Source organism: Macrotis lagotis, chromosome X (assembly GCF_037893015.1).
Source record: "Macrotis lagotis isolate mMagLag1 chromosome X, bilby.v1.9.chrom.fasta, whole genome shotgun sequence".
Taxonomy (NCBI): domain Eukaryota; kingdom Metazoa; phylum Chordata; class Mammalia; order Peramelemorphia; family Peramelidae; genus Macrotis; species Macrotis lagotis.
In genome coordinates, this window is record NC_133666.1 from 38,931,362 (window position 1) to 38,953,991 (window position 22,630).

General features: G+C 52.7%; 1 pseudogene; it reads left to right on the forward strand.

The window, feature by feature from the left end:
- The first annotated feature begins 9,835 nt into the window (after positions 1–9,835).
- Positions 9,836–21,496, forward strand: LOC141499855 (ras-related protein Rab-2A pseudogene; annotated as a pseudogene).
- Positions 21,497–22,630: the final 1,134 nt, after the last annotated feature.

A 22,630-nucleotide genomic window follows, 5' to 3' on the forward strand; every position in this document is an offset into this window, starting at 1 on the left:
TAAGAGAGGACAAGGAGATGTGGCAGATCAAATTTAATCTCATTAGTGCAGATAATGAATCACCTGAAGTGGTCTCACAGATTCCATCCAATATACATTATTCAAAGTGATCAATGTGTCAAATGTTGCCACTGGTCCCAGTCCAACAATACTGTATGAATCTGAATATTGTGATCACTTCACAAGAATTCTTTATTCACACTAAACTGGAGTTAGCTATCATCCTTTTCAGGCTAGGAGGATGAAATTTGGTTTGATTTTATGCAGAGATGCAATATGTCCTAATGAATAGAGAGCCAGTCTTGGAGTCAGAAAGACCTGAATTTAGGTCCTGCCTCTGATACAGACTGGCAGTGTGTCCTTAAACGAGTCACTTAACCTCTAAGTAAGTGCCCCTAGATAATGGGAATGCTCCAAGTTTCCAGTGAGATGCTGATCTTAATCTAAAGTAGGAATCTTCACACTGGCATTTCCTCACTGATGAAATCACAAAATAATAAATAAACAATGAAGCAAGAAAGGTTGGGAAAATGTAAAGAGAAAAAAGGAGGACAGCAGAAGGTGGCCTCTGTTCTCAGGAAACTCACCAAGAGAGGGTTATGACACATTGGATAAGTGAAGCCTGGTAAAGACTAGGGAGACATATTCCTGTCTTCAAATATTCACAAATTTGTGACGGGAAAGGATAATACATTTAGAGCTAGCAAATACCTCAAGGTAAATATAGTACAATTTTCTCATTCTACAGATGAGAAAACTGAGGCAGAGAGAAGGGGAGTGACTTGAAAAAGGTCACATAGTGTCATATTCAACTTTTAACCTTCCCCTTCCTACCCTTTTCTTACACTTAAATATTTTCACAATTTCTTAGAGGTAAATTGAAATTGCTTCCCTCTTAGAAATCTATGTGATCCTGGGTGAGTCACTAACCCTCTCTGTATGTCCCTTTCAGGGGGGATAATAATAGTGTAACTGCTGGGTAGACCAAATGTAAAGTATTTTGTTCACTCCTCCTACCGCTGCCGCTGCCACAAACAACGACAACAAGAAAAAGAACAACTACAACAACCACACGGACAACGACACGAACTACAACGACCACAAAAATCACAACCGCTGCAAAAGAATAACCTACAACAATGACGGCTACAACTCTGACAACAATGACAACTATTACAAAAAAGGACAAGGACAACTACAATGAGAGCTACAACCACAACAACAAACTACAATGACTACAATAAAGACTCCAACGACTATAATAACAATGACAATTCGGACAACCACCACAATGACAATGACAGCGACAATAATGACAACTACAATGACTGCAATAACTATAACTATGACAATGACAACAGCAACAACACTTACCAGGACAAGGACAAATACTACAACTTCAGCAACAATAAATGACAACTACAAAAGAACTAAAACAATGACAACAACGGCTACTAAGACGACAAAACAACAACAAAGAATGATGACAAATACTACACCTACTACTACCACAACTATGACAACCACAACTATTACTACAAACTACAACAAATGACAATATGAGCTACAGATGACAGCAGAAAACAACAAAGGCAACTACAACAACTATGACAATGACAACACCTACAACAATAAACAACAACTACAAAGAGAACTGCAACTATGACAATGATAACAAGCAGCACGGCAACTACTACAAAAACAGCAACAACAAAAACCAACTATGACAATGATGACTGCTATAACCACCACCACAACTATTACAATGACAATTTCCACGACAACTACTACAACAATAAACAACAACTCAGACAAGGACAATAACTAGCACAACTAATCCAACTACAAAATCAATGACAACAGACAACAACCATGGCGACGATAGCTACTATAGCTGCCACAACCACCATGGCGACGATAGCTACTATAGCTGCCACAACCACCATGGCGACGATAGCTACTATAGCTGCCACAACCACCATGGCGACGATAGCTACTATAACTGCCACAACCACCATGGCGACGATAGCTACTATAGCTGCCACAACAACCATGGCGACGATAGCTACTATAGCTGCCACAACAACCATGGCGACGATAGCTACTATAGCTGCCACAACCACCATGGCGACGATAGCTACTATAGCTGCCACAACCACCATGGCGACGATAGCTACTATAGCTGCCACAACCACCATGGCGACGATAGCTACTATAGCTGCCACAACCACCATGGCGACGATAGCTACTATAACTGCCACAACCACCATGGCGACGATAGCTACTATAGCTGCCACAACAACCATGGCGACGATAGCTACTATAACTGCCACAACCACCATGGCGACGATAGCTACTATAGCTGCCACAACCACCATGGCGACGATAGCTACTATAACTGCCACAACCACCATGGCGACGATAGCTACTATAACTGCCACAACCACCATGGCGACGATAGCTACTATAACTGCCACAACCACCATGGCGACGATAGCTACTATAACTGCCACAACCACCATGGCGACGATAGCTACTATAACTGCCACAACCACCATGGCGACGATAGCTACTATAGCTGCCACAACAACCATGGCGACGATAGCTACTATAGCTGCCACAACAACCATGGCGACGATAGCTACTATAGCTGCCACAACAACCATGGCGATGATAGCTACCACTACTACAACAATAAACTGAAATGATGACAAGGACAACAATCATCACAACTAATAAAACTACAAAACCAACAATAACTTGACAACAACAATGACTATAACAACTATAACAACTATGACAATGACAACTATTACAAGAATTACAACAAAATTATACCATGACAATGACAACAATGACAAAATGACAACCACTGTAACTACAGCAACTATGACAATGACAGCAAGTACCATGACAATGACAACTACTACAAAAGTAAATGACAACTATGACAGCAATGACAATGATCACAACTACCACCAAAGCTACAACAACAAACAACAATGATGACGATAACAATGACAACAAGGAGGAAAACAATGACAACTACTACAACCACCACAACTACAACAAATGTCAGTGACAACCACAACTACTATAACAACTGCAATTACAGCAAGAACTACAATTATGTCTACAAAAATGACAACAAACAATGGCAACTACTACAATTACAACAAATGACAATGATGACAGAAGAGGACTACAACTACTACCACCATGGCAAGAACAACTATGACAACTACATCAACAACTACCAGTACAAAACAAACAACCAGGACTTCAACGACTACAACAATATCAACATCAACAACATCAAGCAGAGAGGAACCATTCAAAAAGTATGAAGCCACTTTGACTTTCCAATATAAGACTCAAGAGAAGCATAAAAAAAGAAATTATAAAGTTAAACTGTTTCCATATAGAAAAGGATACATGTAACTTTAAAGAACTATCATTATTAGGGCAGTTACAAGGATTCTACATGGAGAATATGAGAGTGAACGAATTATATTGGCATGACATTAAAAATGGATAGGCAAGAAGAATGATGCTCTGGGAGACAGGGAAGGGAGAGGAAAAATGGGGAAACTTATCTTACATAAAAGAGGTATACAAGTAACAGTTTTTATAGTGGAGAGGAAAACAGTAGAAGAGTGGACTTTTTACCTCACATCTAAAGTAGTACAGAGGAAAAAATATATATATGAATACATATATATATACACACACACACATATATATATATATATATATATATATATATATATGTCTGTGTGGGTGGGGTTTATACATATACACCCACCCTCACAAATACACATCTTCAAGTGATAATAGAAATCTAGTTTATCCAACTAGGAAGTAGGAGAGGAAAGGGATAAGAGATAAAAGGAGGCTGGATAAATGAAAGCACTGGTCACAAGCAAAAGACTAGAGGAGAGACTGAATAAAAAGCAAAAGGCTATATAGATAGAAATAGGATAGAGGGAAATATACAATTGCTTTTCATAACTGTGAACATGATCAGGATAAACTGATATATAAAACAAGAGAGCAAAATGGATAAGAATGTTGAATGAATATAGGAGGATATAGTAAAATTATACTAGTGTGGGATCTCAATTTTCCCCTGAGATAAATAAAATTTAAAAAAGCTAAGGAGATAAATAAAATCTTAGAAAAGTTAGATGTGATAAACTTTTGGAAGAAAGTGAATGTGAATAGAAAGAAGCACAACTTTTTTCCCAAGTTGTACACAGCACTTTAATGAAAATTGACCATGCATTAGGTTATAAAAATCTTACAATTAAATGCAGAAAAGTAGGAATATTAAATACATCCTTTTTAGGTCAGATACCATAAAAATTATATTTAATAAAGAGCCTTGGAAACAAATGAAAAATTAATTGGAAACTAAATAATCTGCTCCGAAAAATGAGTGGGTCAAAGAACAAATCATAGAAACAATCAATAATTTCATTAAAGAGAATGAAAACAATGAGACATTTCAAAATTTGTGGAATGCAGCCAAAGTAGTACTTAGGAGAAAAATATAACTCTCAAAGTTTGCATCAATAAAGGAGAGAAAGAGCAGATCAATGAATTGGCATACAAATAAAAAAAAAACAGAAAAAAAACAAATTAAAAATTCCCAAGTCATCATCAAATGGAAATCCTGAAAATCAAAAGAAGGGATTGATAAAACTGAATTAAAAAAACTCCATCAAGTTAATAAATAAAACTATGAATTGTTTGTATGAAAAATTCCAATAATATTAGGTTAATTTAATTTTAAAAAAGAAAATCAAATTAATTTATCAAAAGTAAAAAGGGTCAATGTACCACCCCTGAAAATAAAATTAAAATCAATATAAGGAGTTATTTTATCTAATTATATGCTAGTGAAACTGATAATCTAAGTGAAATGAATATTTACAAAAATATAAACTGTCCACATTAACAGAAGAGGAAGTAAAATACTTAACTCTATTTTAGAAAAAGAAAATGAACGAGTTATATAGGAACTCCCTAAGGGAAAAAAATTCTCAGTTTTACAATTCTACCAAACATTTTAAAAAACAATTAATCCCTGGTACTGTATAAACTAGTAGGGAAAAAAAAATCAGTAAAGGAATTCTACTAAATTCTTTTTGTGACATAAATATGGTTTTGATACCTAAAACAGGAAGAGTAAAACCACAGAAAGAAATATTAGACCAATTTCCTTAATAAACAAATATAAACATAAAAATCTTAAATAAAATAATAGCAAAGAAATTAAAGTAATATATATATCACATAAAGATGATATACTATGAGCTGCTGGGATTTATATCAGGAATGTAAGGTTGATTCAATATTAGGAAAATTATCAGCATAATTGGCCATATCAATAGCAAAAGCCACACAACTATATCAAGAGTTGAAGAAAAAAGGTTTTGACAAAATTCAACACCCATTCCAATGAAAAAACACTAGAAAACAGGGATAAATGTAGCCTTTCTTAAAAGGATAACTTAATCTATCTAAAACCAAAAGAAGCATTATGTTTAGTCAAACTTGAAATCTTCCAAATAAGATCAAGAGTCAATCAAAGATGTCCATTGTCACCACTATTATTCATATCATATTAGACACGGTAGCCATAGCAATAATACAAGAAAAAGAAAATGATGTGATAAAACAGGTGATGAGGAAACAACACTACAAACCTTTACAAAAGATATGTTGGTATACTTAGAGAACTCTAGTGTGTATCAACTAAGAAGTCAGTTGGAACAATTACAACTTTAGCACAGTTACAGGATACACAAGCAAAGAACCCAAATTATTAGCATTTCAGTATACTACTAACAAAATCCAGCAGGAAGAAATAGAAAGAAAAATTTCATTTAAAAGAATGGCAGACAATCTAAAATACTTGGGAGTCTACCTGCCAAGAGAAATCCAGGGACTATGTAAACACCACCACCAACAATATAACACCAACAACTACAGCAATAAACAACCACAACTACCGAAAGAACTACAGCTACAACAACGATACTACAAGAAGGACTGCTAAACTACAAAAGATACAACATCTAATGACGACGACAACTAAGCAACAACACTACAACTACAGCAATGACAACTATAACAACTGCAATGGCTACAGTTACAACTAGCACAGGGCTACAACTATAATAACAATATTGCTATGGCTAGTACTACAAGTATAACTACTGCAACTACTACTATAATATCTAGAAAAATGACAAAATGCAACTACAGTCGACCTCAACTGCCGCTACAATAGCTACAACCACACTACTACAATAACTACACATTCAGAGATAAAAACTATAACAGCAAGTACAACCATAAAAATGACAACTATAACCATAACAACAGCAACAATGACAATTACAACAGCCACAACAACTATCACAAGAACTACAACTACAGCACCAATGTAACTACCGCTACAATTACACCAATAACAAACATCTATAAGTAGTACAAGTACTACAATTACTACTACAAAATCTACAATAACCACCACCACAACAGAAATAGCAACTACCACAAGAAGGACAACTACAACCACAACACTACTTCAACAGCTACAATAATAACTACTACAGCTATAATAAAATCACAACAACTGCAACACAGCCACAAACACAATAAACATCCACAACAAAATGATGCCAACAACTACTACAAAATTGACAACTATAACAACATTCCACAACTACTACAACAGCAAATGATGACAATAACTACAACTACAACAAACACCTACAAGGACAATAACTGCAACTTCTACAATGCCTTCGACAACAACTATTACATCTAAACAATGACAATGAAAATTACAACTACTACAACTACTACAAATAACAACTGTAACTACCACAAGAAAGACTACAAGTACAACTGCTACTACAACTACAATTATAACTACCACCACAATAGTTACCGTAACTATCACAACAGCTATTACAACAGTCACACAACTCCCACAACAGCTCCTACAACTACCACAACAACACAACTACTACAACAAACATCAACACCACCAACTACAAAAACTAAACTGTAACTACTTAATACTACTACAACTACCACCACTACAACCACCATAATCTTATCATTATTGAGCTTATTTGAGGTTTTGTTAAAAGTTGACTTGCTTCAGGAAGAATACAGACACATAGGATTTTAGAAGTAGAAAAGGCTATAACCATTACCTAAATCTAAAGTCAGGATGTTAAAAGGGAAAATTTAAATGCTATTTCTTTGGGAACATGTCACCCAGTATTAAGTATTATGCATAGTCATTGCCAAACACATAGTCAAGTTGATTGGATTGAAGGCAGCCAGGCCTACCAACCCCAACCCAGGCTCCCATTTTCTCTCCTGCTCCAGTTGACCTTTCTACTAATTGCAAAAATCTGTTAACAAACAGATGTGTGACGTGCTATTGACTATATTCCAAACAAGGGCCAAATCCTGGGTACAGATGGGGTCTGGAGGAGGGTGAGTGGGCCACCAAGCAGTTGGAAGCAGCAACCTCTTCTTCCCCTGCACTCTGGCAGAATGTGGCAATATTGAGGCCAGGGAGACCCCCCTCCCTCATGAGAAACCCATCTGGCACCAGACTTTTTTTGCTGGTTTCAAAAGCTCCACCATTTTGCCACAAACACTGGGAATTGCCTCTGTCTCTTGAGTTTGTGGGTGTTGGGCATCTCTTGAGAAAAGCATGGTTATTGGGGAAGGTCAAATTCAGTTCCCAAAGCCTGGAATGTTCTCTATTCCTAAATATGTGATATAAGCATGCCCATATGTATATCCCATGTCAGTGTATATGTATGTGTGTTGATGCATTGCCTTGTAGCTCACACACATATACACATTTGTATTGTATGCGCATGTCTGTAATCTTGTTCATCAATCATTTATTGAAGTGTGAGTCCCTCCTCTTCAGAATGTAAGGGGAAGGAATACATATTGACTTTCTTTGGGTCCCCAGTACTTAGTGGAAGGTTTGGTCAAAGTAGACACTTATATTTATGGACAGACTGGGTAGTACACACCAAGAGACCAAATGAAGCTTGATCTATGGAAGGACTTCCTAACAATTCCAATTGCCCCAAAGTTTTACAGGTTGTTATGGGATCAGCCAGGCAGAGAGATACACAAGTACACACACAGAGACAAGCACATATATGGCCATATACCATCCTACTGCAGGTTGTATATCAAAATGTGGATGACTACCTGTTGTGACTACTTGTTGCTACCAATATTGTTATTAATATCAATAACTTTGCTGTTTTTCAGTCATTTTTCAGGCATGTCTGTCTCTGGGTTTTCTTGGCAAATATTCTCAAGTGGCTTGCCATTTCCTTCTGTAGCTCATTTTACACATCAGGAAACTGAGTCAAATAGGAGATAAGTAACTTGTCCAGGGACACAAAGTTAGTACCAGAAGCTGGATATGAACTCAAGTCCTGCTGACTCCAGGCCAGTAGTATTAATATGAACCAATATTAATATAATAAACTGTGATAATTATTGGTATTAATATTGAAAATTCATAACATTAAGTAACACACATCTAGGAATTTGTAATCTGTAAAATATTTCATATACAACATTTACACTTCATAAAAACCTGTGAGGAATTATTTCAGATTTACAGAATGGGAAATTGCCGCTCAGAATGATTAAATAGTTTAAGATCACTAGCTAAGGGTCTGGCATACAAGTGACACTATATTATTGCTTATCACTGCCCCCCCAACACACACACACACACACACACACACACACACACACATACCTAATAATGATCATGCTGCTATGAGGTAGAATTTGAATACAGATCTTCTTGACTTTACAACAATTTTTTTTTCAGAGGTTATAAGGGAAGCTTCTTGTTTGGGTCTAGGTTGGAAAAAGGGGCCTTGCACCTCAGGTGTAATTCTGGGGACTTCCTGCTGTATACATTAATTCAAATCCTAAATGAGAGTAATAACAGCATAGGAGAGGGTCAAACTGAGTTCTCTTGATGGGCCAAGGAAGGAATATTTCTTCTAGCAAGCAGGGCAGGACATGGGGTAAAAGGCTATATCTGAGGAGGTTCATAGGATAGTGGACTGGAAGAGGGTTTAAATCTCAAAAATGGGTCTGATTTCAACAGCCCACAGAATGGAAAAAGAACAATGTTCAATTTCTGAGAAATGCGATTGTGAAACCATAAACTTTACTAGGTCAGAAAAAGAAATTTCCTCCCTTTCTGGCAGAGGTGGGGGACCACAGGTATGAATGGTTGTATACATCTACTGGCAGATTCAGTTGATCTCCTTGGTTAGGGTTGTTGAACTACTTAACTTTATTTAAAAAATTCTTAAAAATGGGTGGCTAGGTGGCGCAGTGGATAAAGCACCGGCCTTGGAGTCAGGAGTACCTGGGTTCAAATCCGGTCTCAGACACCTGATAATTACCTAGCTGTGTGGCCTTGGGCAAGTCACTTAACCTCATTTGCCTTGCAAAAACCTAAAAAAAAATTCTTAAATAAAACCAAAAAAAAAAATTCTTTGTTATAAAGCATGGTCCTCTGAGGAGAGGGAGAAGGAAAATCTTGGAAACAAAGGTGATGTTTGATGTGAAAATCAAACCATCAACCAAAAACGAAGCCTAAAAGAAAAGAAATGGCTTCCCTCTGAAGTTGAATTTATAAGTTGGTAACCTTGGCAACAAGAACTTTTGATTCTGAAATAAGCCCCTGGCCCCTCCCAAACTACTGGGCATTATGACATAGGCAGTGGGCGAGTTCTATCTATCTGACACTGTCTGATCATTCAGTATGTCAGTTGGGCTCCTAGCCAGCCCCAATTCGTGAAGACATTTCAAACTTCACCCTAGCCTGGAACTTTCTCAGTGAGTCTATTGGGCCTCTAAGACTGGTGGGAGGGCTTAAGTACTCTCTTAAGAAGTCTACTAAGGGGGGCAGCTAGGTGGCGCAGTAAAACACTGGCCCTGGAGTCAAGAGTACCTGGGTTCAAATCCAGTCTCAGACACTTAATAATGACCTAGTTGTGTGGCCTTGGGCAAGCCACTTAAGCTCATTTGCCTTTCAAAAACCTAATAAAAAAAGAAAAGAAAGAACTCTACTAAGGGTTGGGGAGGGGGAGACTGGGGGAGAGGGAGATTGGGGGAGGAGGAGAGAGATGGGCAGGGGGAGAGAGAGATGGGCAGGGGGAGAGAGAGATGGGCAGGGGGAGAGAGAGATGGGCAGGGGGAGAGAGAGATGGGCAGGGGGAGAGAGAGATGGGCAGGGGGGGAGAGAGATGGGCAGGGGGGGAGAGCGATGGGCAGGGGGAGAGAGAGATGGGCAGGGGGGGAGAGCGATGGGCAGGGGGGGAGAGCGATGGGCAGGGGGGGGAGAGCGATGGGCAGGGGGGGAGAGCGATGGGCAGGGGGGAGAGCGCTGGGCAGGGGGGGAGAGCGCTGGGCAGGGGGGGAGAGCGCTGGGCAGGGGGGGAGAGCGCTGGGCAGGGGGGAGAGCGCTGGGCAGGGGGGAGAGCGCTGGGCAGGGGGGGAGAGCGATGGGCAGGGGGAGAGCGATGGGCAGGGGGGGAGAGCGCTGGGCAGGGGGGAGAGCGCTGGGCAGGGGGGGAGAGCGCTGGGCAGGGGGGAGAGCGCTGGGCAGGGGGGAGAGCGATGGGCAGGGGGGAGAGCGATGGGCAGGGGGGAGAGCGATGGGCAGGGGGGGAGAGCGATGGGCAGGGGGGAGAGATGAGGAGGGGGAGAGGAGGGGGAGAAGAGGGGGAGAGCAATGGACAGAGGGGAGAGCGATGGGCAGGGGGGCAAAGAGATGGGCAAGGGGGAGAGAGATGGGCAGGGGGGAGAGAGATGGGCAGGGGGGAGAGCGATGGGCAGGGGGGAGAGCGATGGGCAGGGGGGGAGAGCGATGGGCAGGGGGGAGAGCGATGGGCAGGGGGGGAGAGCGATGGGCAGGGGGGGAGAGCGATGGGCAGGGGGGGAGAGCGATGGGCAGGGGGGGAGAGCGATGGGCAGGGGGGGAGAGCGATGGGCAGGGGGGAGAGCGATGGGCAGGGGGGAGAGCGATGGGCAGGGGGGAGAGCGATGGGCAGGGGGGAGAGCGATGGGCAGGGGGGGAGAGCGATGGGCAGGGGGGAAGAGCTATGGGGGAGGGGGAGAGATGAGAAGGGGGAAAGGAGGGGGGAGAGAGATGGCCAGGGGGAGAGAGATGGCCGGGGGGGAGAGCAAGGGCAGGGGGGAGAGCGAAGGGCAGGGGGGTGAGCGAAGGGCAGGGGGGTGAGCGATGGTCAGGGGGGAGAGCGATGGGCAGGGGGGAGAGCGAAGGGCAGCGGGGGAGAGCGAAGGGCAGCGGGGGAGAGCGAAGGGCAGCGGGGGAGAGCGAAGGGCAGGGGGAGAGCTTTGGGCAGGGGGAGAGCGTTGGGCAGGGGGAGAGCGTTGGGCAGGGGGAGAGCGTTGGGCAGGGGGGGAGAGATGAGGAGGGGGAGAGGAGGGGGAGAGGAGGGGGAGAGGAGGGGGAGAGGAGGGGGAGAGGAGGGGGAGAGGAGGGGGAGAGGAGGGGGGAGAGGAGGGGGAGAGGAGGGGGGAGAGCGATGGGTAGGGGGGAGAGGATGGGCAAGGGGGAGAGAGATGGGCAAGGGGGAGAGGATGGGCAAGGGGGAGAGGATGGGCAAGGGGGAGAGGATGAGCAGGGGGAGAGGATGAGCAGGGGGAGAGGATGGGCAGGGGGAGAGGATGGGCAGGGGGAGAGGATGGGCAGGGGGGAGAGCGATGGGCAGGGGGAACAGCGATGGGCAGGGGGAACAGCGATGGGCAGGGGAACAGCGATGGGCAGGGGGGGAGATGAGGAGGGGGAGAGGAGGGGAGATCGATGGGCAGGGGGGGGGAGAGCGATGGGCTGGGGGGGGAGAGCGATGGGCAGGGGTGAGAGATGAGGAGGGGGAGAGCAATGGACAGAGGGGAGAGCGATGGACAGAGGGGAGAGCGATGGGCAGGGGGGGAGAGCGATGGGCAGGGGGGAGAGCGATGGGCAGGGGGGGAGAGCGATGGGCAGGGGGGAGAGCGATGGGCAGGGGGGAGAGCGATGGGCAGGGGGGAGAGCGATGGGCAGGGGGGAGAGCGATGGGCAGGGGGGGAGAGCGATGGGCAGGGGGGAGAGCGATGGGCAGAGGGGAGAGCGATGGGCAGGGGGGGAGAGCGATGGGCAGGGGGGGAGAGCGATGGGCAGGGGGGAGAGCGATGGGCAGGGGGGGAGAGCGATGGGCAGGGGGGAGAGCGAGGGGCAGGAGGCGAGAGCGAGGGGCAGGAGGGGAGAGGGAGGGGCAGGAGGGGAGAGCGACGGGCAGGGGGGCAGAGCGACGGGCAGGGGGCAGAGCGACGGGCAGGGGGGCAGAGCGACGGGCAGGGGGGGAGAGCGACGGGCAGGGGGGGAGAGCGACGGGCAGGGGGGGAGAGCGACGGGCAGGGGGGGGAGAGCGACGGGCAGGGGGGGAGAGCGACGGGCAGGGGGGGGAGAGCGACGGGCAGGGGGGGGAGAGCGACGGGCAGGGGGGAGAGATGAGGAGGGGGAGAGGAGGGGAGAGCAAAGGACAGAGGGGAGAGCGATGGGCAGGGGGGCAGAGAGATGGGCAGGGGGAGAGAGATGGGCAGGGGGAGAGAGATGGGCAGGGGGAGAGAGATGGGCAAGGGGGAGAGAGATGGGCAAGGGGGAGAGAGATGGGCAGGGGGGAGAGAGATGGGCAGGGGGGAGAGCGAGGGGCAGGGGGGGAGAGCGACGGGCAGGGGGGGAGAGCGAGGGGCAGGGGGGGAGAGCGAGGGGCAGGGGGGAGAGATGAGGAGGGGGAGAGGAGGGGAGAGCAAAGGACAGAGGGGAGAGAGATGGGCAGGGGGGCAGAGAGATGGGCAGGGGGAAGAGAGATAGGCAGGGGGGAGAGAGATGGGCAGGGGGGAGAGAGATGGGCAGGGGGGAGAGAGATGGGCAGGGGGAGAGAGATGGGCAGGGGGAGAGGAAGGGCAGAGGGGAGAGGAAGGGCAGAGGGGGAGAGCGATGGGTGGGGGGGGGGAGAGCGATGGGTAGGGGGGGAGAGCGATGGGTAGGGGGGGAGAGCGATGGGCACGGGGGGAGAGCGAAGGGCAGGAGGCGAGAGCGAGGGGCAGGAGGCGAGAGCGAGGGGCAGGAGGCGAGAGCGAGGGGCAGGAGGCGAGAGCGAGGGGCAGGAGGCGAGAGCGAGGGGCAGGAGGCGAGAGCGAGGGGCAGGAGGCGAGAGCGAGGGGCAGGAGGCGAGAGCGAGGGGCAGGAGGCGAGAGCGAGGGGCAGGAGGCGAGAGCGAGGGGCAGGAGGGGAGAGCGAGGGGCAGGAGGGGAGAGCGAGGGGCAGTGGGGAGAGTGATGGGCAGGGGGGGAGAGCGATGGGCTGGGGGGGGGAGAGCGATGGGCTGGGGGGGGAGAGCGATGGGCCGGGGTGAGAGATGAGGAGGGGGAGAGGAGGGGGAGAGCAATGGACAGAGGGGAGAGCGATGGGGAGGGGAGAGTGATGGGCAGGGGGGGAGAGATGGGCAGGGAGGAGAGAGATGGGCACGGGGGAGAGCGAGGGTCAGGAGGCGAGAGCGAGGGGCAGTGGGGAGAGTGATGGGCAGGGGGAGAGCGGTGGGCAGGGGGGGAGAGGATGGGCAGTGGGTAGAGGTGAGGAGGGGGGAGAGCGATGGGCGGGGAGAGAGCGATGGGCAGGGGGGGAGAGCGATGGGCAGGGGGTACAGCGATGTGCAGGGGGCACAGCGATGGGCTCTAGGGACAGCGATGGGCACAGGGGAGAGCGATGGGCAGGGGAGGAGAGCGATGGGCAGGGGAGGAGAGCGATGGGCAGGGGGGAGAGCATTGGGCAGGGGGGGAGAGCATTGGGCAGGGCGGGAGAGGGATGGGGGAGGGGGAGAGATGAGAAGGGGCAGAGGAGGGGGAAGAGCGATGGGCAGGGGGAGAGCGATGGGCAGGGGGGAGAGAGATGGGCAGGGGGGAGAGAGATGGGCCGGGGGGAGAGAGATGGGCCGGGGGGAGAGAGATGGGCCGGGGGGAGAGAGATGGGCAGGGGGGAGAGAGATGGGCAGGGGGGAGAGAGATGGGCAGGGGGGAGAGAGATGGGCAGGGGGGAGAGCGAGGGGCAGGAGGCGAGAGCGAGGGGCAGGAGGCGAGAGCGAGGGGCAGGAGGCGAGAGCGAGGGGCAGGAGGCGAGAGCGAGGGGCAGGAGGCGAGAGCGAGGGGCAGGAGGCGAGAGCGAGGGGCAGGAGGCGAGAGCGAGGGGCAGGAGGCGAGAGCGAGGGGCAGGAGGCGAGAGCGAGGGGCAGGAGGCGAGAGCGAGGGGCAGGAGGCGAGAGCGAGGGGCAGGAGGCGAGAGCGAGGGGCAGGAGGCGAGAGCGAGGGGCAGGAGGCGAGAGCGAGGGGCAGGAGGCGAGAGCGAGGGGCAGGAGGCGAGAGCGAGGGGCAGGAGGCGAGAGCGAGGGGCAGGAGGCGAGAGCGAGGGGCAGGAGGCGAGAGCGAGGGGCAGGAGGCGAGAGCGAGGGGCAGGAGGCGAGAGCGAGGGGCAGGGGGGGAGAGCGATGGGCAGGGGGGAGAGCGATGGGCAGGGGCGAGAGCGGTTGGCAGGGGGAGAGCGGTGGGCAGGGGGGGAGAGGTGAGGAGGGGAGAGGAGGGGGAGAGGAGGGGGAGAGCGATGGGCAGGGGGGAGAGCGCTGGGCAGGGGGGGAGAGCACTGGGCAGGGGGGGGGAGAGCGCTGGGCAGGGGGGGGAGAGCGCTGCGCAGGGGGGACAGCGATGCGCAGGGGGACAGCGATGGGCAGGGGGGACAGCGATGGGCAGGGGGAGAGCGCTGGGCAGGGGGAGAGCGCTGGGCAGGGGGGGAGAGTGATGGGCAGGGGGAGAGCGTTGGGCAGGGTGGGAGAGGGATGGGGAGGGGGGAGAGATGAGGAGGGGAGAAGAGGGGGAGAGAGATGGGCGGGGGGGAGAGCGATGGGCAGGGGGAGAGCGATGGGCATGGGCAGGGGGGGAGAGCCATGGGCAGGGGGGGAGAGCCATGGTCAGGGGGGGGGAGAGCCATGGACAGGGGGGGAGAGCCATGGACAGGGGGGGAGAGCCATAGACAGGGGGGGAGAGCCATGGGCAGGGGGGGAGAGCCATGGGCAGGGGGGGGAGAGCGACGGGCAGGGGGGGGGAGAGCGAAGGGCAGGGGGGAGAGATGAGGAGGGGGAGAGATGAGGAGCGGGAGAGCGATGGGCAGGGAGGAGAGCGATGGGCACGGGGGGAGAGCGATGGGCACGGGGGAAGAGCGATGGGCACGGGGGAAGAGCGATGGGCACGGGGGAAGAGCGATGGGCACGGGGGAAGAGCGATGGGCACGGGGGAAGAGCGATGGGCACGGGGGAAGAGCGATGGGCACGGGGGAAGAGCGATGGGCACGGGGGAAGAGCGATGGGGAAGGGGAAAGATGAGGAGGGGGAAAGGAGGGGGAGAGAGATGGGCAGGGGAGTAGAGCGAAGGGCAGGGGGAGAGCGTTGGGCAGGGGGGAGAGATGAGGAGGGGGAGAGGAGGGGAGATCGATGGGCAGGGAGGAGAGTGATGGACATGGGGTGAGAGCCATGGACGGGGGGGAGAGCCATGGGCAGGGAGGGAGAGCGACTGGCAGGGGGGGGAGCGACGGGCGGGGGGGGGAGCGACGGGCAGGGGGAGAGGAGGGGGAGAGCAATGGACAGAGGGGGAGAGCGATGGGCAGGGAGGCAGAGCGATGGGCAGGGAGGCAGAGCGATGGGCAGGGGGGCAGAGCGATGGGCAGGGGGGCAGAGCGATGGGCAGGGGGGCAGAGCGATGGGCAGGGGGAGAGGAGGGGGAGAGCAATGGACAGAGGGGAGAGCGATGGGCAGGGAGGCAGAGCGATGGGCAGGGAGGCAGAGCGATGGGCAGGGAGGCAGAGCGATGGGCAGGGGGGCAGAGCGATGGGCAGGGGGGCAGAGCGATGGGCAGGGGGGCAGAGCGATGGGCAGGGGGAGAGGAGGGGGAGAGCAATGGACGGAGGGGAGAGCGATGGGCAGGGAGGCAGAGCGATGGGCAGGGAGGCAGAGCGATGGGCAGGGGGGCAGAGCGATGGGCAGGGGGGCAGAGCGATGGGCAGGGGGGCAGAGCGATGGGCAGGGGGGCAGAGCGATGGGCAGGGGGGCAGAGCGATGGGCAGGGGGAGAGAGATGAGGAGGAGGAGAGCGATGGGCAGGGAGGAGAGCTATGCGGGGGAGGGGGGATGAGGAGGGAGAGAGCGATGGGCAGGTTGGAGAGCGACGGGCAGGGGGGGAGAGCGACGGGCAGGGGGGGAGAGCGACGGGCAGGGGGGGGAGCGACGGGCAGGGGGAGAGGAGGGGGAGAGCAATGGACAGAGGGGAGAGCGATGGGCAGGGAGGCAGAGCGATGGGCAGGGGGGCAGAGCGATGGGCAGGGGGGCAGAGCGATGGGCAGGGGGGCCGAGCGATGGGCAGGGGGGCAGAGCGATGGGCAGGAGGGCAGAGCGATGGGCAGGAGGGCAGAGCGATGGGCAGGGGGAGAGAGATGAGGAGGGGGAGAGCGATGGGCAGGGAGGAGAGCTATGCCGGGGGGGGGAGATGAGGAGGGGGAGAGCGATGGGCAGGTTGGAGAGCGATGGGCAGGGGGGGGGAGAGCGATGGGCATGGGGGAAGAGCTATTGGCAGGGGGAGATCAATGGGCAGGGGGGAGAGCTATGGGGGAGGGGGAAAGATGAGGAGGGGGAAAGGAGGGGGAGAGAGATGGGCAGGGGAGGAGAGCGAAGGGCAGGGGGGGAGAGCGAAGGGCAGGGGGGAGAGCAAAGGGCAGGGGGGAGAGCGAAGGGCAGGGGGGAGAGCGAAGGGCAGGGGGGAGAGCGAAGGGCAGGGGGGAGAGCGAAGGGCAGGGGGGAGAGCGAAGGGCAGGGGGGGAGAGCGAAGGGCAGGGGGGAGAGCGAAGGGCAGGGGGAGAGCGAAGGGCAGGGGGAGAGCGAAGGGCAGGGGGAGAGCGTTGGGCAAGGGGGGAGAGATGAGGAGGGGGAGAGGAGGGGAGATCGATGGGCAGGGAGGAGAGTGATGGACATGGGGTGAGAGCCATGGACAGGGGGGGGAGAGCCATGGGCAGGGGGGGAGAGCGACGGGCAGGGGGCGAGAGCGAGGGGCAGGGGGGGAGAGCGAGGGGCAGGGGGGAGAGCGAAGGGCAGGGGGAGAGCGAAGGGCAGGGGGAGAGCGAAGGGCAGGGGGAGAGCGTTGGGCAAGGGGGGAGAGATGAGGAGGGGGAGAGGAGGGGAGATCGATGGGCAGGGAGGAGAGTGATGGACATGGGGTGAGAGCCATGGACAGGGGGGGAGAGCCATGGGCAGGGGGGGGAGAGCGACGGGTGGGGGGGGGGAGCGAGGGGCAGGGGGAGAGGAGGGGGAGAGCAATGGACAGAGGGGAGAGCGATGGGCAGGGAGGCAGAGCGATGGGCAGGGAGGCAGAGCGATGGGCAGGGAGGCAGAGCGATGGGCAGGGGGAGAGAGATGGGCAGGGAGAAGAGAAAGAGAGATGGGCAGGGGGAAGAGAGATGGGTAGGGGGAAGAGAGATGGGCAGGGGTGAGAGATGGGCAGGGGTGAGAGAGATGGGCAGGGGGGGGAGCGAGGGGCAGGAGGCGAGAACGAGGGGCAGGAGGCGAGAGCGAGGGGCAGGAGGCGAGAGCGAGGGGCAGGAGGCGAGAGCGAGGGGCAGGAGGCGAGAGCGAGGGGCAGGAGGCGAGAGCGAGGGGCAGGAGGCGAGAGCGAGGGGCAGGAGGCGAGAGCGAGGGGCAGGCGGGGAGAGTGATGGGCAGGGGGAGAGCGGTGGGCAGGGGGGAGAGGTGAGGAGGGGAGAGGAGGGGGAGAGTGCTGGGCAGGGGGGAGAGCGCTGGGCAGGGGGGAGAGCGCTGGGCAGGGGGAGAGCGCTGGGCAGGGGGGACAGTGATGGGCAGGGGAGAGAGCGATGGGCAGGGGGGAGAGCGATGGGCAGGGGGAGAGCGATGGGCAGGGGGGGGAGAGCGATGGGCAGGGGGGGGAGAGCGATGGGCAGGGGGGAGAGCGATGGGCAGGGGGGAGAGCGATGGGCGGGGGGGCGAGAGCGATGGGCGGGGGGGGGAGAGCCATGGGCGTGGGGGGAGAGCCATGGACAGGGGGGGAGAGCCATGGACGGGGGGGTGGTGAGCCATGGACGGGGGGGGGGGGAGAGCCATGGGCGGGGGGGGGGGGAGAGCCATGGGCAGGGGGGGAGAGCCATGGGCAGGGGGGAGAGCGATGGGGGGGGAGAGCCATGGGCAGGGGGGGAGAGCCATGGGCAGGGGGGGGAGAGCGACGGGCAGGGGGGGAGAGCGACGGCACGGGCGGGGGGGAGAGCGACGGGCAGGGGGGAGAGATGAGGAGGGGGAGAGATGAGGAGGGGGAGAGCAATGGGCAGGGAGGAGAGCTATGCCGGGGCGGGGGGGGATGAGGAGGGGGAGAGTGATGGGCAGGTTGGAGAGCGATGGGCAGGGGGGAGAGCGATGGGCATGGGGGAAGAGCGATGGGCATGGGGGAAGAGCGATTGGCAGGGGGAGAGCGATGGGCAGGGGGAAGAGCTATGGGGAGGGGGAAAGATGAGGAGGGGGAAAGGAGGGGGAGAGAGATGGGCAGGGGAGGAGAGCGAAGGGCAGGGGGGAGAGCAAAGGGCAGGGGGGAGAGCAAAGGGCAGGGGGGGGAGAGCAAAGGGCAGGGGGGAGAGCAAAGGGCAGGGGGGGGAGAGCAAAGGGCAGGGGGGAGAGCGAAGGGCAGGGGGGGGAGAGCGAAGGGCAGGGGGGAGAGCGTTGGGCAGGGGGGGAGAGATGAGGAGGGGGAGAGGAGGGGAGATCGATGGGCAGGGAGGAGAGTGATGGACACGGGGTGAGAGCGATGGGCATGGGGGAAGAGCCATGGGCATGGGGGGGAGAGCCATGGGCGGGGGGGAGAGCCATGGGCAGGGGGGGGAGAGCCATGGGCAGGGGGGGGAGAGCCATGGGCAGGGGGGGAGAGCCATGGGCAGGGGGGGGAGAGCCATGGGCAGGGGGGGGAGAGCCATGGGCAGGGGGGGGAGAGCCATGGGCAGGGGGGGGAGAGCCATGGGCAGGGGGGGGAGAGCCATGGGCAGGGGGGGAGAGCCATGGGCAGGGGGGAGAGCCATGGGCACGGGGGGAGAGCCATGGGCACGGGGGAGAGCCATGGGCGGGGGGGGGGGGAGAGCCATGGGCGGGGGGGGGAGAGCGATGGGCGGGGGGGGGGAGAGATGGGCGGGGAGCAGAGAGATGGGCGGGGGGGAGAGCAATGGGCGGGGGGGGGGGGGAGCAATGGGCAGGGGGGGGAGAGCGATGGGCGGGGGGGGGAGAGCGATGGGCGGGGGGGGAGAGCGATGGGCGGGGGGGGAGAGCGATGGGCGGGGGGGGAGAGCGATGGGCGGGGGGGGGAGAGATGAGGAGGGGGAGAGGAGGGGGAGAGTGATGGGCAGGGGGGGGAGAGCAATGGGCAGGGGGGGAGAGCGAGGGGCAGGGGGGAGAGCGAGGGGCAGGGGGGAGAGCGAGGGGCAGGGGGGGAGAGCGAGGGGCAGGGGGGAGAGCGAGGGGCAGGGGGGGAGAGCGAGGGGCAGGGGGGGAGAGCGAGGGGCAGGGGGGGAGAGCGAGGGGCAGGGGGGAGAACGATGGGCAGGGGGGAGAGCGATGGGCAGGGGGGAGAGCGATGGGCAGAGGGGGAGAGCGATGGGCAGAGGGGGAGAGCGATGGGCAGAGGGGGAGAGGTGAGGAGGGGAGAGGAGGGGGAGAGGAGGGGGAGAGGAGGGGGAGAGCAGGGGGAGAGGAGGGGGAGAGTGATGGGGAGAGAGGAGGGGGAAGAGAGGATGGGGGAGAGGAGGGGGAAGAGAGGATGGGTGAGAGGAGGGGTTATAGGCGGGAGAGGAGGGGGGGAGAGGGAGAAGGGCCCCACCACTTGCAGTTTTAGTTTTATTTTGGAATGCCTAGAGAGATGGGAAGAGTGGAGAGAGATGGGGGAGGGGGAGAGAGGGGAGGGGGAGAGATGGGGAGAAGGGCCCCACCACTTGTAGTTTTAGTTTTATTTTGGAATGCCTAAATGGAGGGGGAAAGGAAGAATATGGAAAGGGTCAGAGAGGGGGAAGGGGGTCAAAGGGGGTCAGTGGGGGAGGAAGAGGTTGAGCTGAGGTCAGAAGAGGGTCCCTAACTAAGTGAAATTGTGGCTCAGTCCTACATTGGGGAGATATACTTAAGAATGAGGATAGCTAGGTGGCCTAGAGTCAGGAAGATCAGAGTTCAAATTCTGCCTTAGACACTGCCTGTATGACCCTGGGGAAGTCACTTATCCCCTATATTTCTCTGTTCCTCATTTGTAAAATGGGGCATTCTGGAGAAATAAATAGCAAACTACTCCAGTATCTTTATCAAAGAAAAAGATGGACAAGTCCATGGGCACCCAGAGTTGTACAATAAAATATTTAGGAATGCTTTGATGACAGTTGTGTGTGTGGGGGGGGGGGGGGGGGGAGACAGAGTTAGAGCTGAAAAGAATTCCTAACACCATACCAATTATCTGGCAGAAGCTGTAACCAAGGAAAGATACCACCATGTCATACGCCTATCTATTCAAGCACATCATCATTGGCGATACTGGAGTAGGCAAATCTTGCCTACTCCTTCAATTTACTGACAAGAGGTTCCAACCTGTACATGAGCTGACTATCGGGGTGGAATTTGGGGCACGCCTCGTGACCATCAAAGACAAGCCAATCAAGCTCCAGATCTGGGATACAGCTGGGCAAGAATCCTTCAGATCCATCACAAGATCCTATTACCGGGGAGCTGCAGGAGCCCTGTTAGTATATGACATCACCCGGAGGGACACCTTCAATCACATATCAAACTGGCTGGAAGATGCCCGTCAGCATTCCAATTCCAACATGGTCATCACAATGATTGGTAACAAAAATGATCTGGAATGCAAACGGGAAGTAACTAAGGAAGAAGGAGAAGTTTTTGCCCAAGAACACGGACTCATCTTCATGGAAACCTCAGCAAAGACAGGATGTAATGTTGACGAAGCCTTCCTCCAGACTGCCAAGGAGATTTATGAGAAGGTGCAACAAGGAGTCTTTGACTTGGATAAAGAAGCCAATGGCATTAAGATAGGCACTCAATCTACTGCTATGTATATAGGGAGCCAAAAGGCCCCAAAGTCTGGGGGAGGTTGCTGTTGAGTAGATCTAGCCTTAGTGTAATTAGTAAGACCATCCAAGCTTATCTGCCATCATCTCAATCAAGGTCCAGCATGAAGGTGTAACCATTTGTGATGTAACTTTAGGGCATTAAGATTTCATCTTAAAAACCCGTGTACAGCTTGGAATAAATGTTAACTTGAAGAGAATTGTGTTTATGTGTTTTTGTCAACTGATGTGATTGTGTAAAATGTCTTGGGCACTTGAAATATGTTCAGCACCTTAGTATTTGCTACCAGTCTGAAGAGCAAATTATCCAAGCACCTCTGCTGATGTGATGTTTCTAAGATCTTTGCTTGGCAGATCAAATATTTATTAACTCATAATTTTAATTAATTTAATTATTTAATTAAATGGTTTAAATTAACAGCATATTTTAAAGATGACACTGAGAGGTCCAAAAAGATTAAAGCACCCCCACCAAAAGAAATCTTAGGTATTAAGTGAAAAGAGCAAAACTGCCCACCCAGGCCACCTTGGTTCTAGACCCAGGATATTTTCTTTTGAAGCATAACTTGTCAAACGTCTTCAAAAGTAGGTTGATTTCAAAGAAAGAAAAAGTATTTTGATTTCAGCGACAGCTAGGTGATGCAGTAGATAGAGTGCCAGTTTTGGGGTCAGGAGTTCCTGAGTTCAAAATTGGCCTCAGATATTTGATGCGTATTAGTTGTGTGATCCTGGACAGGTCACTTTATCGAGATTGTCTACCTCCCCTGTGCAAAAAAAAAGGATTTTGATGCTGTCTGTAGAGATTGTTCTTTCAGCTGCTTAAGTCAGTTTTTCCCTATTTTTAATTCTTTAACTCATTTGCACAAATTCTAAACTGTTTAGAACTTGAAGACTATGCTTCTAGAAGCTATACCTGGAGACTCTTTAGAGAGGAAATACAATGATGAAATGAAAAGTTTCCTCAGATAAGCTGCCATTATTTTGGGGGAATACAACATATATAAACATAGTTACATGCATATATACATTGGATTATATATACATGCATGTGAGTTGTATACAGATATGTACATGTGTATTGCGAATTGTGTATACACATGCAATCAACTAAGAGATTTGTAAAGTGTCTGATCATAAAGTAGGGACTTCCTAAATTCTTATTTCCTTCTTCCCCTTGCATATGTGTGTGTGGGGGGTGTACACATAAAGAAATTTGTGGAGAGAATGATGATGATGAAGAGGAATTAAAAAAGTATCCCTTCAAGTGACATATAAGTGAATTCTCCAAGGAAGCCAGAAGCAATGAAGTCCCAACAACTTGTCT